This window comes from Gracilinanus agilis, chromosome 5, assembly GCF_016433145.1.
Source record: "Gracilinanus agilis isolate LMUSP501 chromosome 5, AgileGrace, whole genome shotgun sequence".
NCBI classification, from domain to species: Eukaryota; Metazoa; Chordata; class Mammalia; order Didelphimorphia; family Didelphidae; genus Gracilinanus; species Gracilinanus agilis.
This window is the reverse complement of record NC_058134.1, coordinates 294,531,593-294,539,777: the sequence shown is the minus strand read 5'-3', so window position 1 is coordinate 294,539,777 and position 8,185 is coordinate 294,531,593.

Sequence of the window (8,185 nt, the reverse complement as noted above, 5' to 3'; positions counted from 1 at the left end):
TATCAATAAGCACATGAGAAAGTGTTCTAAATCTCTAATAATTAGAGAAATGCAAATCAAAACAACTCTGAGGTATCACCTCACACCTAGCAGAATGGCTAAAATGAAAGAAGGGGAGAGTAATGAATGCTGGAGGGGATGTGGCAAAGTTGGGACATTAATGCATTGCTGGTGGAGCTGTGAACTGATCCAACCATTCTGGTTGGCAATTTGGATCTATGCTCAAAGGGCTATAAAAGAATGCCTGCCCTTTGATCCAGCCATACCATTGCTGGGTTTGTACCCCAAAGAGATCATAGATAAACAGACTTGTACGAAAATATTTATAGCTGTGCTTTTTGTGGTGGCAAAAAACTGGAAAACGAGTGTATGTCCTTCAATTGGGGAATGGCTGAACAAACTGTGGTATATGCTAGTGATGGAATACTATTGTGCTAAAAGGAATAATAAACTGGAGGAATTCCATGTGAATTGGAAAGACCTCCAGGAATTGATGCAGAGTGAAAGAAGCAGAGCCAGAAGAACATTGTACACAGAGACTGATATACTGTGGTAAAATCAAATGCAATGGACTTCTGTACTAGCAGCAATGCAATGACCTGGACAATTCTGAGGGATTGATGGAAAAAAATGCTACCCACATTCAGAGGAAGAACAGCAGGAGAGGAAACACAGAAGAAAATCAACTGCTTGAATACATGGGATGATGAGGACATGATAGGGGATGGAAAGTACCACACCAATGCAACTTTCAACAATTTGGAAATAGGTCTTGATTAATGACACATGTTAAAACCAGTGGAAATGCATATCGGCCAGGGGAGGTGGGAGGTGGGGGGGGGGGGTGAAGGGGAAAGTAAGAGCTTAAATCTTCTAACCATGTTAACTTTTCTAAAATATAAATATTAATAAATGTTTTTAAAAAAAGAATAAATGGACATTTTAAATAAAAATAGCATCTAACTAAAACCAAGAGCAAGCATTATTTGTAATGGAGATAAGCTACGGACTTTTCTAATAAGATCAGAGATATCATATCACCATTACTATTTCATACTGTTAGAAATACTAGATATAGCAATAAGAAAAGAAAAGAATTTGAAGGAAAAAGCAAGAGAAGAGGAAACAAAACTGTCACTTGTTGCAAATGGTATAATGGTTTAAATAATCCTAGTCAAATTAAAAACTCATTGAAACAATGGACAATTTTAGCAAACCTGGAGAATATGAAATGAACTCATAAAAATCACCAGCATTTCTGCATATTATGAAACAAAAGCAGGAAAAGATAGAAAGAGAAATTCCATTGAAAATAACTACAGCAAGTATAAATTACTTGAAGTCTGCCTGCCAACACACACACATAAGAACTAGAGGAACACAATGACAAAAACACTCTTCCTACCAATAAAGACATGAAATAAGTGGAGAAATAATCATTGTTTGTGGGTAGACTGACCCTTCAGAGACATGATGTACTGAAGGAGAATTGATAAAGAATTGATCAGTCACAGGAGAGAGTGAAGTATATTTTCTTCTCTTTTGTTTTTCTTATTGTTGGCCTGGTTAGTGAGGAAATTATTTTGAGTATAGCCATGGGGTTTCATAAGATTGTAAGCTCTCTAATGGCAGTGACTGCTTCATGTCTCTTCTTATACCTAGCTTTTAATGCAGTGTCTGGCATATCCTGGGTGTTTTATAATGTGGATTGATTGGTTTTTCTGCTACACTCCTCCAGATGGAAAGGTTTTGAACTTGGAATGCAAACAGAGGCTTTTTTGGCATGGCTAAATAGGAAGTTTGTTTTACTTGGCTATAAACATTTGAAAGAGTTTTGCTTAATTTATTTTCACAATGTGAAGGAGTAGGGATGGGAAGGAGAGAATTAAGTGCTAAAAATGAAATGAAATGAAATTTTTAAAATTATGAAATTAGTTTTAAAAGATAAGGTGGAACCATATTATAAAGCACTTTAAAGATGAAACTGAGGGATTTTAATTTTGTGGTAGGGGAAATAGTGAGGTACAGAAAAAAATGTGGAAATTATCTAGGGATTACAAAGATTTGCTCTGGAAATTCAAGTGCTTGGGAATATTTTCATCAATAAATACTTTGAAAGGAAATCAGAAACATTAGAAGAGAATGGATGATATGAGAAGTGACCAGACATCTAAGAAAATGCCAGAGAACTATTTCTCAGGACCATGACTGGGAATATGAGAATCATGGACACTTGTCCAGGGAAAGGGAACATTTAATGAGAACTAGGAGAAAATGTTTGCCTAGAGACTTGTTAATTTGACTAGAAGGGCTTTATAAGTAAATCTAAATAGTCTAAATACCCTATTAGTATAAATTGTCTAATATTTAATTGTTTAGTATTTGATTGTCTAAATAGTACTATTAAATGAAATACTATTTAAGTGATTAGCCTATAGAAGGGAAAAGAGCAATAAAGATGTCCAGTAAACCATGTGGACAGAAGGACAGAAACAGTGCTCATGATGCCAAATATCATTGTACTAACATTAATTGGTACTTGGTATTTTAATTGAATACGGGAAGTGAGAAAATGTCTAAATCAAATGAATGAACTTGAACACTGAAGGTAATATGACCAGAATTTGGTAGAATAAAGATAGTTTTTTAAGTTTTTTATTTGTATATATTTTAAATCTAGTGTTTATATATTTTTTCAATTATATGTAGAAACAATTTTCCCTACCTCCCAATTTTCCCACTCTCCAAGAAGGAAGGTAATATAATATAATTATACATATATTCTCATATGTAATGTTGAAAAAGTAAAATTATGCCAAATGTAATATTTAGACATTGGTTTTGTAAAAATAACAGGGAGACTGTAAAACTAATATAGGCAATGGATTGATTAATAATTATACAAACTGATTTCAGATACTCTGCTTATTGTGCTTACAAAGTATCTTCAGTTTATAGCAGTGAGATAAAGCTCATAAGTGAACTTCCCTTCAGGGCCAGGCACAAGGATGCTAAAGAAACTCTTGTTATAGAAAAATAAACTATTTATTGAAATATATAAGGATAAAAGGGATTTCTAACTCTAAGGGATTCTAACTCCACCCAAATAAAACCCCCTTGTTCCACAAGGAATGGCTTCTCCTGTTTCCACAGCTACACTGATCCTTTCTGATCTGACTAACCCAAATTTTTACTATTCTAAATAAACTAACATTATTATCCTTATAATTCTTAGCTTCGCCTCCAAGTTTTAAAAGTAATAAGGGTTAGCTGACTGAGTCTCAGCAAGAAACAAGTTAGGACTCTGAGCCTTAGCAGACTCAGAGTTCAAACCAAAGACCAGGTCTTCTCAGAGCTAAAACAATCTATAAAAACAGAAATAGATAATCAATAGTGTTTCCCACGTTGGAAAAGGAAACCCTTAGCTCCTTTAGATCTTTTTCTCCTTTCCTTCTACTTCAGACAGTGAGAGATAAAGATGTTACCTCCTCCAACCCCTCAGAGACAGAGAGTCCCTGTGAGTGACCCTGCCAACTGCCAGAGACCAACTGCCCCTCCCTCAGTGTAACAGCCACACCTAGAGAGGGTAACTGCCATAGAAAAACCATTACACTGTCAGCATTTGAAATTGGCACTCTGTCTCATATCTGCTTCAAGCCAGCTTCTCTACTTCTTATCTCTAAACTAATATAAAAAGACAATTTCTAATAGCATCCTTACAGTTTGGAAATATATTACTTTAAAAATTTGTTGTGGTCCCCTTTTATAAAATAATTAACCCTAAAGTCATGAGGATGATAGTAGCTTTTAACAATTTGATTTTAACATAAATATAATCTAAGAAAGAAATAAGGAGGGAAGGAAACAAAAAAATATTTCCTCCTAGCCTGCTTATCTGTTCACAAAAGTGGGCACTTTGGCACCCAGGGCATTGTAGACTCTGTTAAAAGAGTATGGATAGGGCAGCTGGGTAGCTCAGTGGATTGAGAGCCAGGCCTAGAGAAGGGAGGTCCTAGGTTCAAATCCAGCCTCAGACACTTCCCAGCTTTGTGACCCTGGGCAAGTCACTTGACTCCCATTGCCTCCCCTTACCACTCTTCCACCTATAAGTCAATACACAGAAGTTAAGGGTTTAAAATTAAAAAAAAGACATAAAAAAAGAGTATGGATAACCCCTGGCATAATAACTACCATAGCCTCTAAAATGTGTGCAGCCTACCCCACCTGTCAAGCCTATAACCAACATGCCTTTCATGGTAAAGCTTTTGGTGGCTGTCCTCTGGCTTACACACTTTTTGAACCTTTACAAATTGACTTCATCACAATGCCAAAGGCTAGACATTATAAATTTTGTCTGCTCATAGTGAATCAGCTGACCAGGTGACCAGAAGTGTTTCCTAGTGCCCAAGTCACAGTGGCTTTTGTTGCCAAGGTGCTCTTAAAAGAGATAATTCCTTGTTTTGGCCTGCCAGCATGAATTGATTCAGACAGAGGAACTCATTTTACTGGTTTGGTTTTTGTCTTAGATTTATTCTTGTTTGGGGATCACTCCCAAATCCCATGCACCATATCGTCCCCAGAGCTCAGGCCAAGTTGAGAGAATGAATAGATATCTTAAGACTATGATTGGAAAATTGTGCACTGAGACTCATTTAAAATGGCCTGAAGTTCTCCCTCTAGCTCTCTTTTATCTTCAAAGCAGGTCCAGGGGAAATATACACATCTCGCCATTGTTAAAAAGAGGATGGGGTGAGAGGACACACACACACACACACACACACACACACACACACTGACCTCTGTGTGAGTGCTACTAATAGGAGAGCTATGCTTCTCCCACCTGACAGGCTCTGCTGGAATGAGCCTGCCAAGCTATCTCCTTTCAACAGTTGCCCAGGCAGGGAATCACTGAGTTGTGTGTGTTGTCAACTTCTCTAATTCCTCAACCTGGAGTTGGTTTGAATGTTGATATGGGCTATTAATGTGCTAATTGGATAACTCTATGAGTCTGACTGCATGACTGTCTTCCCCTTCCTAATAGCTTTAGCTATATTCAACACTCAGGAAAAGTACTTCAATCTTTGACTTGGTATCAAACAACTGTATTTACTTCTGGCTTAACAGGGTGAGGAACAAGGGAAAGGATAGAGGATCTGGGAATGCTACTGCTAATTATCTAAGGAGATGATCAAAGCTATAGAGGTTGCTGGATCAGGTAGAGGCTGGAGATTCTTCACCCTATCACTAACTCTGGCTTGACTTGGCCAAAGCCAAGCCAAAGAATAGGGAAGGCTGTTGATGATCTTCTTGAATGACAGTGGTACTGTTCTCTCTCACAGCTCTATTGATGATAGATATGATAGCTCTCTATGTCTCTCAGGCAAGGAAATTGAATTGCAGATATAGGGCCTACCCTCCCTCTCTTGAACCTCCCACCACCCAAGATTGCTCCAGAATGAACCGTCTTGTGCTGTGCATGATGGGAATTTATAGGGTTGGCTCCAACTGACTTTTGGCCCTGGCTTACAGCACATGGGTACATTCCGAGGTCTCCAACTGACAATCTTGTCACTCAAAGTAGTATCCATCTTGTCCCAGAAATTCATTATAACAACATTTGAGATGCTTTTTGAACATCCCCCTATACAGGCTAAGCCTTTTTCTTCTGCATACACATCATTACACACTTCTATTGCTTCATATATATAGGACTTATAGATCAAATTGCAAGAAGTCCATGAATCCGGAGCTGCTGTACAAGCAGTTATATACCCCATAACTCAACCATGTATCCTGAGTTGATTTGGCTGTTGGTCAACACCCTCCTTGGCAGGTGTGTGTGTGTGTGGGGGGGGGGGTTAGATTGTATAATTTTTGCAAAATTAAAGATTAAAAAATTTTTAGAGAGAAATTTCAGGAAAAGAAGCTCACTAACCCCCCAAATCAAGAATGTGAACTTTTTGAAGACAGTACCATAAAGAAACCTACAGAACCCAACACTGCATCAGAAGATCCAGAATAAATTTTGGGATATAGTGAATCGAACTGAAGGGGGTTGAACACATTTACTCTGAATGTAAACTCTTATGCCAAAGGGGATTGTCCTCAATTGGCTTTTTGTCAATGCACCTACCAATCATTGCTTTTACTCTCTTTCTCTTTTATTTCCCTCTTATTCCCAAATTATTGTAATTTCATCTTAGAAAGTGCAATATTATATGCACCTCTAATAAGAGATCTTTAGAGATATAAGCTGGTTATATGAAATAATTCATTGGGGAGACTAAGGCATATAAATCTGGGTGATTTTAACATGCTCATCTCCAAAAAGAATCATAGGAGGGATTGTATAAAGATAACCTCTTCCTTACAGGGTCATGAACTTTCTATTCATCAGAGCCAACCCATCAGCATAGCTGGAGTGCTCCAAACAGAGGTCACAGGTTAAGAGCCCTAGGAATATAGAGTTATAGGTCCTGGTCAGAGAAAATTTGACTGGTTCCTGAGATGTGATAGACCAGAACACAGGAAAAGGAAATGAGATTATGGAGGAGGACTCTTCTCTGGAGGTCTTTGGCTGGGGGTCTTTCTGCAATTTGGTGGTGGTGGATGGAGCAGAAGACACTCTTCTTTTAGTTTATTTGAAATTTTTTATTTGAATATTTTCCATGGTTACATGATTCATGTTCTTTCCCTTGCCTCCTCCTATACCCCTCCCATAGCCAACAAGCAATTCCACTTTCCAATGAGTAATTTCCATATTAATATTAGCATTAGGGTGATCACTTAGAGTCTACATTCCCAATCATATCCCCATCAACCCATGTGATCAAGCAGTTGTTTTTCTTCTGTGTTTCTACTTCCATAGTTCTTTCTCTGGATGTGAATAGCATTCTTTCTCATAATCCCCTCAGAATTGTCCCAGATCATTGCATTTCTCTTAGCAGAGAAGTCCATTACATTCGATTTTACCATAGTATATCAGGCTCTGTGTACAATGTTCTCCTGGTTCTGCTCCTTTCGCTCTGCACCAGTTCCTGGAGGTCTTTCCAGTTCACATGAAATTCCTCCAGTTCATTATTCCTTTCAGTACAATAGTATCCCATCACCAACAGATATCACAATTTGTTCACCCATTCCCCATTCAAAGGGCATCCCCTCATTTTCCAATTTTTTGCCACCACAAAGAGTGTGGATATAAATATTTTTGTACAAGTCTTTTTCCTTATTATCTCTTTGGGGTATAAACCCAGCAGTGGTATGACTGGATCAAAAGACAGACAGTAGAAGACAGTCTTCTGGACTGGTAAGATTAGGGTGATAGGCTAAGAGGAAATTTTTTTATTTCCTTCCTTCCTTATTTCTTTCTTAGACTATATTTATATTAAAATTAAATTGTTAAAATCTACTATCATCCTTGTGACTTAAGGGTTCATTATTTTATAAACAGTGACCACAATGATTTTTTTTTAAACCCTTGTACTTCGGTGTATTGTCTCATAGGTGGAAGAGTGGTAAGGGTGGGCAATGGGGGTCAAGTGACTTGCCCTGGGTCACACAGCTGGGAAGTGGCTGAGGCCGGGTTTGAACCTAGGACCTCCTGTCTCTAGGCCTGACTCTCACTCCACTGAGCTACCCAGCTGCCCCCCAGATTTTTTAACTAATATTATATTTTAAACCAATTTCTAAATATTACAGTTGGCATATTATTAATTTTTCAATATTACACACATAATACATATATCCCTGTTCATCATGTGAAATAATTGATTAAATCAGAGAAAAGTACATGGAGGAAATAAAATAAAGAATATAAATTAAAGAATATAATTTTATAAATGGTGACCACAACAATTTTTAACTAATATTATATTTCCAAACCAATTTCTAAATATATATTACACATATAATACATATATCCCTGTTTATCATGTGAAACAATTCCTTAAATCAGAAAAAAATACATGGAGAAAATAAAACAAATAATATAAGTTTAAATCTACATTCTGACTCTGCTTTTTTCTTCTATTGTGGTGAATATCCTTTTTTACTCTGAGTCCCTTAGTCCCGGATCCTTGCCTTGCTGATAATAGTTAAGTTATAGAAAATAGAATTTTAATTAGCCATTATGTACCTGCAGTGGTATGTGGCACAAAATTCAGGGGTGCAGTGGAGAAGACCACAG